This window comes from Sminthopsis crassicaudata, chromosome 1 (assembly GCF_048593235.1).
Source record: "Sminthopsis crassicaudata isolate SCR6 chromosome 1, ASM4859323v1, whole genome shotgun sequence".
NCBI lineage: Eukaryota > Metazoa > Chordata > Mammalia > Dasyuromorphia > Dasyuridae > Sminthopsis > Sminthopsis crassicaudata.
In genome coordinates this window covers 745,175,856-745,191,617 of record NC_133617.1, presented here as the reverse complement: position 1 = coordinate 745,191,617, position 15,762 = coordinate 745,175,856, and the positions used below count along the sequence as shown (strand labels likewise).

Sequence of the window (15,762 nt, the reverse complement as noted above, 5' to 3'; positions counted from 1 at the left end):
TTTGATTTGTTTTTTTCTTTCTCTTTTTTTAAAATTTGTTTTTCTGATTTTTCTTTCCTAACATGACTAATATGGAAATTAGCAATATCAGTTTGATTATTTTGGGGGGAAGGAGGAAGGAAAAAACTCAAAATCTTACAAAATGAATGTTGAATGTTTCTACATGTAATTAGAAAAATAAAGCAATATTAAAATGAAAAAAAAATTAGGGTTTCTACCTGAGTTTCCAATGGCTAAGATGTTGTGGAAATTTGGAAAATATATTGTCCACAGGTCTCTTTATCTTCCCAGGAGCATTTATACTTAGAAAAGCCAAATTTGCCATGGCTGCTGGAGGGTCATATAAAGAATGCAAGCTGGTTTCTCTAAGGGGATTTTTAGTAACTGTATACAAAGCAAATAGATTATTAATAACTTTGAGAAGGATACTATACCTCCAGCAAATTTAAGAATGATTTGGAATGTCAGTCAGAGAGAAAAAAATACCAAAAGAAAATGGAAGAAAAGGAGAAACAATGTCCCTCTATCCATATCCTCCATTCAAAAAGGACTGAAAATTTAACTGAAATTTGTTAGTTTTTTTTACATTCCCCTGATTCATTAATTAATCTGCTGGGAAGAGACCCACTGGGTAAATTAAGGGCTATCATATTCTCTACCCCAGAGGAGTAAGAAAAGAAGGCAAATTTAAAAAAGAAAGTCAATTTATGTTTTGGTTTGTTCAAAATTTAAGAACGATAAATAACACTTATACCTACAGTGTCTATTGTTCCTCCTCCTACAGTTATTATAACTTGTGCAACTCTAACCATGGTTCATTTAGTAACTAATCTATATTCCATGTTCTTTCTCATTCCATTAACTGAAGAATCTAAATTCTTGTTAGTTTTTCCTTATGGGGGATCCCAGTACATATAGCATAAAATCTCCCAAGCATTCTACAATTTACTTCCCATTTTTTCTAGAAGTTTGAGGGAAATTTTAAAGGTGTTTATTCCATCCAAGGGAAGTGTCTTAGTTCAATATATAGACAATTTGTTAATAGTTTCTGGAACTGATGAACAAAATTAGGTGGATACTCTTGCTTTGCTAAGTTCAAAGGATCTTTGGACTGACTAGTTGCAGTATTCCCTGCCAGAGGTAAAATAGGTAGAACTCCTCCTCTCAGATGATGGAAAAAAGATGTTAACCAATTCCAAGAATAAGCCTTTCTCATTCTAAGAAACAGTTGTGCTAATTTCTTATTTTGGTTTTGTGCTAATTTCTTATTTTGGTAGGCTGTTATAGACCATGGATTCTTGCCTTGATTGAAATTACTGGACCTTCAACTTTGTCGTTTCATGATAATTTCTTTCGTGCCTCAGAAAGGGAAGAAAAATCTGAATGTGAATTTTTAACTTGGAGGAAGTCATTGCCTCCTGCTCCAGTATTAGGTAGGCCCAATTTGAATCAACTTTCCCATTTATTTTGCTCTGAGAAAGAAGAAGAGATAAGTGGAGTCTCCACCCAAAACTTGGGACTAGAATACTATTGACCCATAACATATTTTTTCCACTTCAACTGGATCCTCTGGCCTTGGAGATACCAGACTGTCTTCTAGCAGTGACAGTGAAGGAAACACAGCCTTTGCCTTAGGATCCAAAGACTGTATCACAAGTCCATTAGATCTAAGCTTCTATAAGACATCCAACTTTTAACAAACAAGCCCTACTTGTTGAGTTCCGCATCCTCACAGTTCTACTACTTTGCTTCCAGAGAAGAGGATCTGCAGTTCATGATTGCCTAGTAACAACTGAGGAAGATTTCTATGTGGGTAAAACTATTATGCTATTTGGAGACGTGCTATTTCCTCCTCAGAGAAAGTTAATTTGAGATAACTTAGGATCTCTCTGCTTTATTTCACTGATTTTGACATGCTTGTTGATGTAGAAAAGTAGCTAGATTTCTAATAACATTTAAAATTGAGCAATTTAAGAGTTGGATTTATATTGGATTTTGATTTTTAAAATTATTTTTATATTATATAATAACTGGTATATAAATGTATTTTATAATATAATTTCTATATCATAGATATTTTATATATATATTTCATGTGTTATATTTATTTATTACGGGCATTCTTCTTCTATACTACTTGATTTGGTGATCTGGTCAGCTCCTGGAGATTAATTACCACTCTATGCTAATGATTCTTCTCCACTCTACTTATGCTGACCCAACACTGCCCTGCCTCTGGACCTTCAGTCTCACATCCGCCTCCGCTGCCTTATGTACATCTGTTATTGTATGACTTAAACTCATTGTGTCCAAAACAGAACTCACCATCTTCCTAAAGCTTCATGATAGAGGGAACACAGTCCTCCCAGTCCCTCGGCCTTGCAGTCAAGGAGCTGCCTTCAACTCCCGCCCTCTCTCACCTACCCCAGCCCCAATTCTAATCTGTTGCCAAGGTCTGTCTACAACATTTCTTGTCTACACCCCCTTCTCTCACAGCCACCACTCTAGTGCCCGCTTGCAAACCCCCACGCCTGGATTATTGCAGTTGCTGCTGGTGAGCTCTACCTTCCCCAAGTCTCTCCCCACTTCAATCCATCCTTCGTTCAGTTACTAAAATGATTTTCCTAAAGTGCATCTCACTCCTCCCCTCATCCTACTCAATAAACTCCAGTAGCTCCCTATTGCCCCCAAATTCAAAATCTTCTATTTGGAATTTAAGTCCTTCATCCTCCTCCTGCTCCTTACCTTTCTGATCTCACCCCTTAGAGGGCAGCTCCTGGCAAATAGAATGAGGAGAAAGAGAAGCAGTATCAGATTCCATAGTCTTGGGTTCAAAGATCATTGCAGACGAGGGCTGCAACTATGAAATGAAAAGACGCTCTGGAAAATCCCGACTGCAGATTAAAAAGCAGAGTCGGCACTTTACTGACAAAGGTCCGCAGAGGCAAAGTTCTTATTTTTCCAATAACAGTATATGACTGAAAGTTGGACTATAAGAAAAGCTGAGCGGCGGGCAGGACTAACGCTTTCAAATTGTGCTGTGAGAGATGATTCTTCCTTAAGACCCTTACTCAAATTCCAATCAGCATTAGTCAGTTCAGTGACTTCTGTAAGGAGCAATTATTTCATTTTTTTTTTTTTTCTTCTGAGGCTGGGGTTAAGTGACTTGCCCAGGGTCACACAGCTAGGACGTGTTAAGTTATCTGAGACCAGATTTGAACTCCGGTCCTTCTGAATTCAGGGCTGGTGCTCTAGCCACTGCGCCACCTAGCTGCCCCCAATTATTTCATTTTTAAGTGATCCCCTCATTTACTAATATATATTTAGCCAGTCATCTGACAACAATGGAAAAATAAACGTACAGTTGACATAAATCACACAGCAATAAGTAGATAGGAAAGACTTTTAGAGGAGGCCTCAGAACTGTAAGGTTTAATGTCTGCGTTTCCTGGTTCAGAAGCGCGCTTGCTCAGCTGCAAGAATGCTGACAAATATATCTCCATCCTGTTTTGTTCAGAGTTCATGTCTAAGCTAAGCGTGGGCAGCATGGTATGGAGAGTCTCCCAATTTGTTCTGCTGTCTCTGTACTACTTATACCATATCCTCTTGTTCAATAGGGGAACCTATTCAACTTACAAACTATTAATCATCAGAGACAGGCTGGGCGTTGTCCAACCCATGCCCCTGGCTGGTGCATCGTTTTTTGGCCCTCAAAATAAGGTCTATCGGCTAATGGGATTTTATTTTTGTGTGTAGATCCTCCAGAGTGTTAAAATACTAAACACAATATCAAACCCCAAAACACAAGGTCCTGGGGATCTGGCATCTCAGACTAAAGGAGGTCTAGGGTTACTGTGTGTGGGGGGGTAAGAGGCAGGTCCCTTTAATAAAGTGCCATTGGTGTACAGCTCAGCCTCAGTTTCTCTTTTTGTACTTTGGGGTTTAGGCCCCTCAGTGTGATTGAAGAAGACTTTTCAGAGTCCATTGGATAGCAAGGAGATCAGACAGTTGATATTTAAAGAAATTAATTCAGGCTATTCACTTGAAAGTCAAATACTGAAGTTGAAACTTAAATATTTTGTTCATATAATGAGAAGATAGGAATCATTGGGAAAGACCCTGACATTGGGGAAAGATTGAAGGCAAGAAGGAAAGAGGATGATAGAGTATGAGATGGGCAGAGAATGTCCCGGAGGCATGAACTTGTTCAGGTGGTAGAGGACCATGTTGTGATTCACGGGGGCATAAAGAGTCAAAACACAACTAATTGTCTGAACAGCCACAAGACTTACTCCTTGAGCAATCTGGAATTATGCCCAAAAAGTTGTCAAACTGTGCATACCCTTTGACCCAGCATTGCTGTTATTGGGATTATATCCCAAAGAAATACTAAAGAGTGGAAAAGGACCTGTATGTGCCAAAATGTTTGTGGCAGCCCTCTTTGTAGTGGCCAGAAACTGGAAGATGAATGGATGCCCATCAATTGGAGAATGGTTGGGTAAATTGTGGTATATGAAGGTTATGGAATATTATTGTTCTGTAAGAAATGACCAGCAGGAGGAATACAGAGAGGCCTGGAGAGACTTAAATCAACTGATGCTGAGTGAAATGAGCAGAACCAGAAGATCACTGTACACTTCAGCAACAATGCTGTACGAGGATGTATTCTTTTTTTTTTTTTTTTTTTTTTTTAATTTTGGAAGCTTTTCTCTTCTATATTTATCAGCATATAAAAACCAGCGTATCATATTTGTCTTAATGTCTAGGATCTTTGAACTTAAAACATGAAAATGACATTTTCTTATAGGTGCAAAAAACCTATTGCACTGTTGATACTTGACTGATTCCTCTTTCTTGGTCTTCCTTACTATTTGATTTTCTGTCAATTTTCTTTCTTTTTTTTTTTATTAATAATTTTTTATTATATATATATTTTTTATAATATTATCCCTTGTATTCATTTTTCCAAATTACCCCCCCTCCCTCTATTCCCTCCCCCCGATGACAGGCAATCCCATACATTTTACATGTGTTATAATATAGTCTAGGTACAATACATGTGTGTGAATATCATTTTCTTGTTGCACAATAAACATTAGAATCCGAAGGTACATGTAACCTGGGCAGACAGATATTAGTGCTAACAATTTACATTCACTTCCCAGTGTTTCTTCTCTGGGTGTAGCTACCTCTGTCCATCATTGATCAACTGGAAGTGAGTTGGTTTTTCTTTATGTTGAAGATATGAAGAGGTATTCTGATGGAAGTGGAAATCTTCAACATAAAGAAGATCCAACTCACTTCCAGTTGATCAATGATGGACAGAGGTAGCTACACCCAGAGAAGGAACACTGGGAAGTGAATGCAAATTGTTAGCACTACTGTCTATCTACCCAGGTTACTTATACCTTCGGAAGCTAATAATTAATGTGCAACAAGAAAATGGTATTTACACACACATATTGTATCTAGGTTATATTGTAACACATGTAAAATGTATGGGATTGCCTGCCATGGGGGGGGGGGGGAGGGAGTGGAGGGAGGGAGGAGATAATTGGGAAAAATGAATAAAAAAAAAAAAAAGACTTACTCCTTGACATGTATTCTTCCATCACCCCTGGTTATTCCACCAACAAGACCCTCCATCTTTCTACCCTGAATGAGCCCATTTCAGGGATGCTCTTCCTCCTAGATGGCTTCCTTCAAGACCTAGCTAAAATATACCATTTACAGGAAACTGTTTCCCCCCCTCCTTAATTCTAGTACCTTCTCCATTGATTATTTCTTGATAGTCCTAGCATCTGGAAACGTCTTTCACTTTTTAATGCTCAAAATCTCTATTGGTTAGGGAAGGTTTCACACCTCTCAGTTTGGCTAAGAAAAGATAAGGATTAGGGTTGTTGGGGATGGGGAGAAATAAACTGGGTTACTAATACATTGTGGATGGAGTAGGGCCTGTTCTGCAGAGCAAATAGGAACCATGCCCACAGGCTTATAAAATTGTGCATATTCTTTGATCCATCAGTGTCTACTGGGTCTGTATCCCAAAGAGACTACAAAAAAGAGAAGAGAACCACATGTGCAAAACATGTTTGTAGTAGCCCTTTTATAGTGGCCAGGAACTAAAAATTGAGTGGATATTCATCAGTTGAGGAATGGTTGAGTAAGTTATGGTATATGATGTAATGGAATATTTTTGTTCTATAAGAGATGATAAGCAGGATGATTTCAGAAAGGCCTGCAGAAACTAATATCAACTGAATGAAATGAGTAGGACGACCAAGAGAACACTGGACACAGCAACAACATGATTATGCAATGATCAACTGTGATGGACATGGCTCTTTTCAACAATGAGGTGATTCAAAACAATTCCAATAAACTTGTGATGGAGAGAACCATCTGCATCCAGAGAGAGGACTATGGAGACTGAATGTGGATCACAACATTATATTTTTACTAATTTTTTTTGTTGTTGTTTGCTTGTTTTTTTCTTTCTCATTTTTCCTCTTTTGATCTGATTTTTCTTCTGCACATGATAAATGTGGATATATGTTAGAAAAATTGCACGTATTTAGCCTAGATTGGGTTACTTGCTGTCTAGGGGAGGGAGGGAGAAAAATTTGGAACACAAGGTTTCACAAGGGTGAGTGTCTAAAACTATCTTTGCATGTGTTTTGAAAAATAAAAAGCTATTATTTAAAACAAGAAAAGAAAATCTACCCAAAAAAGTAACATTTTTATATCAGGGATGATCCCACTTTGGAGTTCCCTGAGGAAGGCTCTTTCAACCTACATAAATAAGTCTCCTTGTGAGGAAACATCCTCACCAGATGGAGGCTTCTTTTCTCTGGCATTAGTTGACAACTAAAAAGAAAATTCAGTTTATTCTTTGCAGCTGTGAGGAAAATGAGTGGAGGCTAAAATTGGAGGTGACTAGCCTTAGAACTCAATTGGAGAAGAGGCCTGTTATCAGATGGCAGAGAAGGCCTGATAAAGCAGCCTCTAGCACTTCAGATCTGCTTCTTCTACCCCATACTCCAGGATAAAACAAAAGCCAAAACGATGGGCGATAGGCCAGGGTGCAGTGGCTGACCTTGACGTCCTTGGTGTTTGACCTTAAATGCTTCACAGCACCTGCTTCTTCACCTTCATGGCCATTGGAACAAATTGTTCCCAAGTACTCATTTCACCTACGTGGGAAGGACACCCTCTGACTCACCAGTGACATCCAGACCCATCACTTACCTTCCACCTGGTTTAGTTCATCTGCCCAGGCAGTTTCCCAAGCTATGGCCACTGTGTAGGTCACAGGTTCTCGGAGTCACAGGTGAGAGTTGGGTGAAGGGGAGCTGCCAATGGTGGACAAGCAGCTCTGGAAAGGGCCCAGCAAGTCCTCACACCACAGGTGCCAGTCCTAAACACTCCCCCACGTTTACTCCACACTCTAAAGGCTTTCTACTAATCTACTACAGGCAGATACCCATAAAGCCCTAATCAGCATTGGGGGGAGGCACCCAGCAGGAAATCTTAGAAGTTGTCTTGAGGGTTTTGAATAGGAGAAGTCTAAAAAAAGGAAAAAAGGGAAGAAGAGAAAAAGGAAGACACTTTTTATGGTACCGGTTATAATAGAAAGGTTTGTCTCCCTTTCCCCAGAGGAGGCCCATGGAAGGGAGGGGTGAGTGTGCTTACCCACCCCTCCCCAGCAGCCTGGGCTTGTAAGCAGAAGGGAATTGGAAAATGAGTGTCCCCTCTGGAGAAGGGATAATAGACCACGTCCAGCCCTTAAGAAAAGCAGATAGAGGCCCTCACACTTTCCAAAAGGAGGGGAAAACTCTCTGTTTCTACTGGACACAGGTGCCACTGGATCTGTGGTCCATGAGGCTGATTTCCCTGCCACGCCACTTTCCAATGATTCTTTCTTGGCTGGTGGAGTTGGGAGCCCGCCTATCCCACCTCCAGCCTCCCCGCTCTTGAATGGGATGTACAGGTCCAGTTCCTTATGAGTTCCACTGTCCCTTTTAATTTGCTGGGTCACAAACTTCCTCTGTTAGCCAGGTTGCCATATTCAGTGTAAGCTTTTACTCCACATAATGGATTGTTTTTGCAGATCCCTTCAGATGTAATATGAATTTTCTCACTGACAGAAGAAAAGGAAGGACAGAGAGGGAGGGAGGCAGGAAAGGGACTGCCCACTGGTGGAGAGGGGCGGCTAGCACTTGGTTCAAGGACAGAGAAGTGAAAACAGGAGGAGGAGGAACATGGAGGGCCAAGCCCAGTCAAGTGGGGCCTGGTTCAGACAGAGGAAGAAGTAGAGAGGGGATACAGATGAGCTGTCTGGACACATAGGCAGGTGGCTTAAGTGGGGCAAGGGTCTCCCTTCTTTGTGGGTGATGAGAGGCCACTGAGGGACAAGAGAAGGAGCAGGAACAAGCAAGAAGAAGCGCAATACTGAGCATCAAACTGAATAAAGGGATTTGTGAATGCAAATTTCTCTTTTTTTTTCCTTTTTTAAAAGCTTTTTATTTTCAGAACATATGCATAGTTTTTCAACATTTACCCTTGCAAAACCTTGTATTTCAATTTTTTTTCTCCCTCTCTTCACCCCCTTCTTCCCCTAGATGGCAAGTAATCCAATATAGGTTAAACATGTGCAATTCTTCAATATCATTATTGTGCTGCACAAGAAAAATTAAATCAAAAAATGGAAAAAATGAGAAAGAAAGCAAAATGCAAGCAAACAAAAACAAAACGAGTAAGAATGCTCTGTTGTCATCCACCCTCAGTCCCCACAGCCTCTCTCTGGATGCAGATGGCTCTCTCCATCACAAGATCATTAGAACTGGCCTGAATCATCTCATTGTGAAAAGAGCCACATCCCTCAGATTATCACATAATCTTCTTGTTGCCATGTACCACGATCTCCTGGTTCTCAGCTCCTGTCAGTCTCTCCAGGCTGCTCTGAAATCCTCCTGCTGATCGTTTCTTATAGAACAATAATATTCCATGAGATTGAATGTACATTTCTTTCAGAATTCTTTATATCAAGTTGCATTTGAATGGATAAAAAAGCAAGTACTGTCTTAGTAAGAAGGCTCGAAACTGACAACACTGGATCTCCCCACCCCTTTGCTTTCCTTTTGATGAGGATTCCTTGGATGTCTCCTGGTACCATGCAGTGCCCACCTGTCTCTGGGCCTGTGTCCAAGGAGATCCTATTGTCATCCCCCCCAAAACCACCAGACTTTCCCTCAGCAGCCGGATCCTTTACCCCCTGAGGCAGAGGAGAGCATAGGGCCTCATCACCCAGAGGATTAGATTCCTCTGCAATACCCAGCCTTACCAGTCCCCAAACCAGGGAAGCTTACAGCAGAAATGAAACAAGTTGTTTTTTTTTAATTATTTTACTCTAGATCTCAGGTTCACTAATTCCTTTCTGGTGATACTCCCTCCCTCCCACAAAGCCTGCAGTCCTCCTTCCCTTCACAATTCTCAGTGTTCTTCCCCTGGATGCATCCTAATTTTCAGCTATTGATTTGTGCTCTGCCTTTTTTGGCCTTCTCTGCCCATCCATCCAGCTGATCTGGGCTTCCTTTCACCTCTAAAGGGGAGCAGTCTACCTGAACCCATCTCCCTGAGGATTCCTGAGATTCCCCTCTTATCTTTTCCTCCTCCTTCCAATGAGATATCCACCTCCTTCCACTCTCTTTGAAGAGCACTCAGAGCCTGTAAGTGAATGACCTTGAATGGAAAAAGTCTGCTATTTCTTCAAAAGGAAACCTAAATTAACCAGCTATAGAAGCAGGTTCCTGTTTCTCCTTCCTTTTCTTCCTAAGATATGGATGGACAGAGCAGTTCTGGGAACATACAGAACAAACTGATCTAGCCCTTATCTACCCAGCCCATACGCTGAGAATATATATCTTAGGGTCAGCAAAAGACATCTTTCTTTAAATTCGAATTTCTGTGTGGTTTCCCCATTTCCCACTGCTCTAGCACCTGTTTTTCCAGCCAGTGTCAGATTGTTTTAATGATTGATGCTTCCTAATATAGGTTTAAAAAACAGCTTCCCTGCTTAGAATGCAAGGCCACCTTCTCAGCCAACAAGGATGAGCCAGCAAGGGGGAGGGGAGGGGTTAACATTGCGTCAGGGAACATATATTGGTTATGTGCTTATGCTCAGGGCCTAGCTTTTACCTATTGTGTAGTGAGAGAGGAAAACGACTCTTTCTTTGCACCTTGAGAGATCTCTAAAATTTGTTGGGTGGGTTATGTTCCCCATCACCTCTTGCTTTGTTCTCTTGACCTGACCGTCTGTCAGGGAGATAACATAGCCCTGTTCATTTATTTACAGAACTAGGAGAGAAGGAGAGCAGCTGGAGGAAGCCTTTCGTTCAATTCATTACCTGGCTTTTACCATTTCTCAAGGTCAGGGATGCTTCCGGCCAGATGGAGTACAAGGTATGGTCAGTTTGTAGCTCCAGAGAAAGGCCCTTTGGGGAAGGGTGGTCTATGGATCCCTTAGGATTCTGCCACTTAGAGAAATGGAGCACTGAGAGTGTCCCCAGAGGCACCCCTGCAGAACCCCCTCCTAGCTGCTCCTGCCCTCAGGCTCTCTAATTACAACAAGCCCTTCAGGCTCTTTTGTCAGGACCAGTGGAGGTTTGCCTCGGGGTACAGGAGTGCTGGCTTATTTTTATAAATGTTTAGTCATTTGGATTTTTGGTTGGTTTTTTTTAGTCCCATCCCACTCTCTGTCCACTGGGAATTTTCTTGACAGAGATACTGAGGGGGTTTTCTATTCCTTCTTTAACTCATTTTACACTTGAGGAAACTGAGGCAAGCAGCATGACCTGACTTGCCCAGAATCACACAGCTAGTGTCTGAGGCCACATTTAAAGTCTGTTTTTTTCCTGATTTCCAGGTCTAGTGCTCTCTCTGTTGCCCAGGAACCCTGGTATTTGGCTCCAACTGCTACCAGTCTGGTAGAAAAAGTCCAATTACTTCTGGTACTTGGGCCCTCCCCCAGGGGATGTCTCACTCATGACTCTGCATGAGACCACCTTTCTACTGCTCCTCCTCATGGACAACATCCCTTTCCTAGTGATCTGTCTTCAAGTCTATGATCCTTTTCCAGATGCCCTCAGACCCTAAGAGCATCTTTCCTGATCAGAGCTGCCTTTGTCCACTGTGCCTCCTGATCTCTTCGATATTGCCCTTAATGAGCTGGCCTACATCCTGTTTGCTGATGGCTCCTGCCTTAGGGATGAGAAAGGGAACCTCTGCTCTCAGTTTGCTGCCTTTTTACCTTTTTTGTTGTTGTTTGCTTGTTTTTTTTCCTCTTATTTTTCCTTTTTGATCTGACTTTTCTTGTGCAGCTTGATAAATGTAGAAAGATGTATAGAAGAATTGCACATGTTTAAACTATATTAGATTACTTGCTGTCTAAGGGAAGGGAAGGAACAAGGGTGAATGTTGAAAACTATCTTTGTGTATATTTTGAAAATAAAAAGCTATTTTTAAAAATAATTACTTAATCTGACAACAATTCCTACATGCATATAATACAACCTAAGGATTAGAATTAAGACTACCTCCTTCCTCCCCAGCCCACCCTGTACCTTAGGGACCCTTTGTTAACAACCTCCTAGGGAAGGATCCTAGATATGGTGTAATCTCTCAGTTTCTCTGTCTTAGTTTCCCTGAATTATTACCTTGAATAAATATTATGGCCACCCCTCCTTTTCCTTACCCCATTAAACTCTGATCACTCACATTCCAGTGAGCCATAAAACTCCAGGTGGCTTATCTCAAATACCTGAGTAGTGCTCACTATCTTCTTGCCCCTGACTCTCTGATTCCTGTTCTCTACTTTCTTGACCCCCAACTTGTCAGAACCAAAAAGTTATGATCCTTCCTGAAATTATGACTCGTTCACTCACCCAGTGTTCTGCTTCTTCCCCCCCTCCCTTGCCTTTGTTTCCTTGATTGCTAGAGCCCTATAAAAGTCTCTGGAATTAATTGCTCTCTGCTGGATGCTTTGAGGCCCATTCAGCTGGCTAGGGGTCAGACATGAGTCCTTTTCGATTGCTAGTCCAAATTCTCCACTATTGAAATATTAAAAACCTAATCTCTGTCTCGCCTCAGTTTCTCCAGCATTACAATGATAGACATTCTCAAAATAGATGGTAACCTTTCCATACAGAAAGACCAAGGTCACTACCATCATAAAGAAATTGCTTATGGGACTCCTCTGCACGCTTAGAGTTCTATTCCTCATAAATTCAGACAGGAGGGTGCATTTTAAAGGTCAGTCTCTCAGGCAAAAATAGCACGGATATATAACAAATGCTACCCTGTGGCTATCACCCTAGTTAAGGAAAAAATGGAAAACCAACTGAACTGCATATTACAAACCAAACTATTGGAGTCTCTTTTGACTATACCTATGTGCATTTTGCCACCAGAGGGTTCCTTCTGTGTATTGAGATGTTTTGTACCTATATAACAGCAAGTAGCACTGGAGGGCCCTGAGCTTTAAGGAGCTTCTAGCAATCCTCCCTTATCCCAGTGGAGGCAACGATACCATACTCAGGCAAAAAAAGGACTCCCTCACCATTCTCTGAGAGCTGTGGAGATGAAGTCTTGCAAAGTCTTCTCTCTCACTGGCACATCAGGCTTAAGCTTGACCAATCTCCCACGTATCTTGGTTAAATGCATTGATCTCACATCCACCATGATTTCAGCAATGAAAACAGAATTAAGGAAGGTTAAACTGCATGTTTTAGAGAACAGGGTTGCCATTGATTACCTTTTGCTTCTGTATAACTATGGTAACCAAGACTTTCGGAGTGTGCATTGCTTTAAATTTTCTTTTCTCCCCCCATTTTTGAATTAAAGCTTTTTATTTGCAAAACATATGCAGGGGTAATTTTTCAACATTGACCTTTATAAAATCTTGTGTTCCAATTTTCCCCTCATCCCTTCCCCTTGATGGCAGGTAATCTAATGCATGTTAAATATATTAAAATATATGTTAAATCCAATATATGTATACATTTTTATACAGTTATCTTGCTGCAAAGAAAAATCAGATGAAGAAGGAAAAAAATAACTGAGAAAGAAAACAAAATGCAAATAAAACAACAGAAAGAGTGAAAATGGTCCACTTTTTAAAACTTCCAACAGTCATCTTATTAAAGTCCACGTTATGGGACATTCAGAAGTTGATTCTAAGTGTCCAACAATCTTCCCCTGGTGATTCTTGGAAAACTTGATTTTAGCCATATCTACCTAGTACAGGATGGCGCAAACAGATTCAGACAGGGTTTGTAATAATTGTGCTAATATGAAGCCTTGTTTGTTTGTTCTCTGTTGCTTTCTATGCTTGAGAAATCTCCCTGTATCATGTGGTATACTTTTCTGGTACAAGTCTAAGCTTCTTGACTTACTGCCCCTAATACTTACTCAGTTTGAGCCTTTTGACCACAACTTGTTGGGCAAAATTTGCCATCAGTCAGGTCCCTCACTTCAGAGGAATTTTATGAAGTTCTTGTTAAATGGTCAATTAGGGGTCTGCCTCCACTGACTCAAGTAAGTCATTTCAATGGACTCCCTGCTAAACTTAAACTGAGCTCTCTTTTTTGTGCTTCTGTAACTATGATTTTGCAAGTAGAAGAATATTGGGTTTTAAGAATCTCAAAGGGGAGAAATCGTGGGAAAAATTTGCTGCTTCATTCCTTTGTTTGAACTCTCAATAATGAGCAATCCTGAGAGGTTGAAGGATGTTAACCATCCAGTCCAGATCTCTGCTAAAACTTTTTTTCAGACAAATTACTTTTTAGATTAGCCATTGACTTGCCTTTTGGTTATGTGTGTGTGAGCATGTATATATGTGTATATATATGTATATAAATAATATAATATATAATATAATATATATGTATATACTATATATTATATTTATTATAAATATTATTATATTTATAATAAATATAATATTATATATTATATATATGTATATATAATATATAAATAATATAATATATATTCATGTATAAGATCATGTCTATCCAATATTATATGTTAAGTGACTGTTCTGAGAATAATATCCTCAAAGGGGAGAAAGGATAAACATCTGATATGATATATGATGAGCTTGAGGTTCAGCACCTCAAATCTTTGAGATTGTAGAGAGCAATTGGTACTGAATGTTAGGGTTTGACATGAAATGTTGGGGTTTGGTCATGTGACTAATTCATAATTGCTTTTCTCTTTGGCAAAAGGTAAGTTTATTTATGAAAAGAAGTTGTACAATGAGATGATTCAGACCAGTTCTGATGATCTTGTGATGGAGAGAGCCATCTGCACCCAGAGAGAGACTATGAGAACTGAACATGGACCACAACATAGCATTTTCACTCTTTTTGTTGCTATTTGCTTGCATGTTGTTTTTTTTCTCGTTTTGTTTCTTTTTGATCTGATTTTTCTTGTGCAGCTAGATAATTGTGGAAATATGTAGAGAAGAATTGCACATTTTTAACATATATTTGATTACTTTCTATCTAGGGAAGGGGGAGGGGAAGAGAGGAAAAAAATTTGGAACACAAGATTTTGCAAAGGTGAATGTTGAAAATTATCTATGCATATATTTTGAAAATATAAAACTTTAATTAAAAAAAAGAGAGAGAGAGAGAGAGAGAAAAGAGGTTGCAGACAAAACAGAGATAAAATAGACACCAGGAGTGATAAGTGTGAAATAGATCTGGGAGAGCATATAATTAGCAAGGAAAGGGGTTCCCTAGTAAAGCTCATAATTAAGCAGGAAAAGGGGGGTACTCCATGAGGTGGAAGTGGGCCATTAACCAGTTGGTTAAATCCACAGAGGCATTTAGTACACTAAATAAGTTAGTTAGCTATATATCACAAGGAGAAGGAAATCAGGAGGTATGAAGAAGGTCATGGGAAGAAAGGTAGAAAGTGTGATGGGCTAACCCAAAAGAGATTCAGCAAAAATAACTTGGTCCATGGACAGATTTATAGGGGAAATTTAATCTCAGGAATTTGCTAAAGTAAAGTGGAGTTACCCAAAACCTCCACAAGGGAAGGGCCTGTAAAGCTGATCTCCATCAGTATCCTTCCCTGCTTGCCTCAAAGGAATAAATCTTATCAGTATTTTAGGCTTTCTCTGCCATCCCCACCTAATAACCCAGGACCTTATCAATATAAATGTGATCTGTGTGATTTTTTTATTGTATTGGTAAACTTCATTTTGAGAAAAGGACCAAGGTCAGGATGTTTTCACTTGAAAATTAGGGGCTATGTGACTGTCTTTCAATTGTTTTAATTGGGTAAAAGAATATATGCTAAGGACTTGCAATAGCTATAATTGTATCAGTAGTCTTAGAGCTTCTGTTGTATCAGTGAAAACCATTAAAAAAAGACAAATCTGAATGCAGATTAAAAAATACTTCTCTTTTTACTTTATTTTTCTTGAAGTCTTTTTTTTTTTTGGTGGGGGGAGTAGAGATCTATGTTGTTTTTTTTTCTCACTATGACTTTTATGCAAATGTTTTGTAGAACTTCACATGTGCCTTCTCAAGGAAGAGAATGGGGAGGAAGGAAAGGAGAGAATCTGGAACTCAAGGTTTTATAAATAAATATTAAAAATTATTTTACATGTAATGGAAAAATCAAATATTAAATAAATGCAAAAATAAAAAAAAGAGAGAGGAGAAAAAGACAAGTAAAAAGAATGGTTCT

General features: G+C 39.7%; 2 long non-coding RNA genes across 2 annotated transcripts in view; one reads left to right on the top strand and one right to left on the bottom strand.

The window, feature by feature from the left end:
- Positions 1-7,434, bottom strand: part of LOC141552045 (uncharacterized) — a 32,617-nt gene extending 25,183 nt beyond the window's left edge. Inside the window, exon 1 of the long non-coding RNA XR_012485045.1 lies at positions 7,249-7,434. This is a non-coding gene — a long non-coding RNA (uncharacterized LOC141552045). The remainder of the gene's footprint in view (positions 1-7,248) is intronic.
- Positions 7,435-10,150: 2,716 nt separating this feature from the next.
- LOC141555917 (uncharacterized) lies at positions 10,151-11,528 on the top strand. Its single transcript, XR_012486387.1, has 3 exons — positions 10,151-10,264; positions 10,355-10,461; positions 10,925-11,528. It is a non-coding gene; the product is annotated as an uncharacterized LOC141555917 (long non-coding RNA).
- Positions 11,529-15,762: the final 4,234 nt, after the last annotated feature.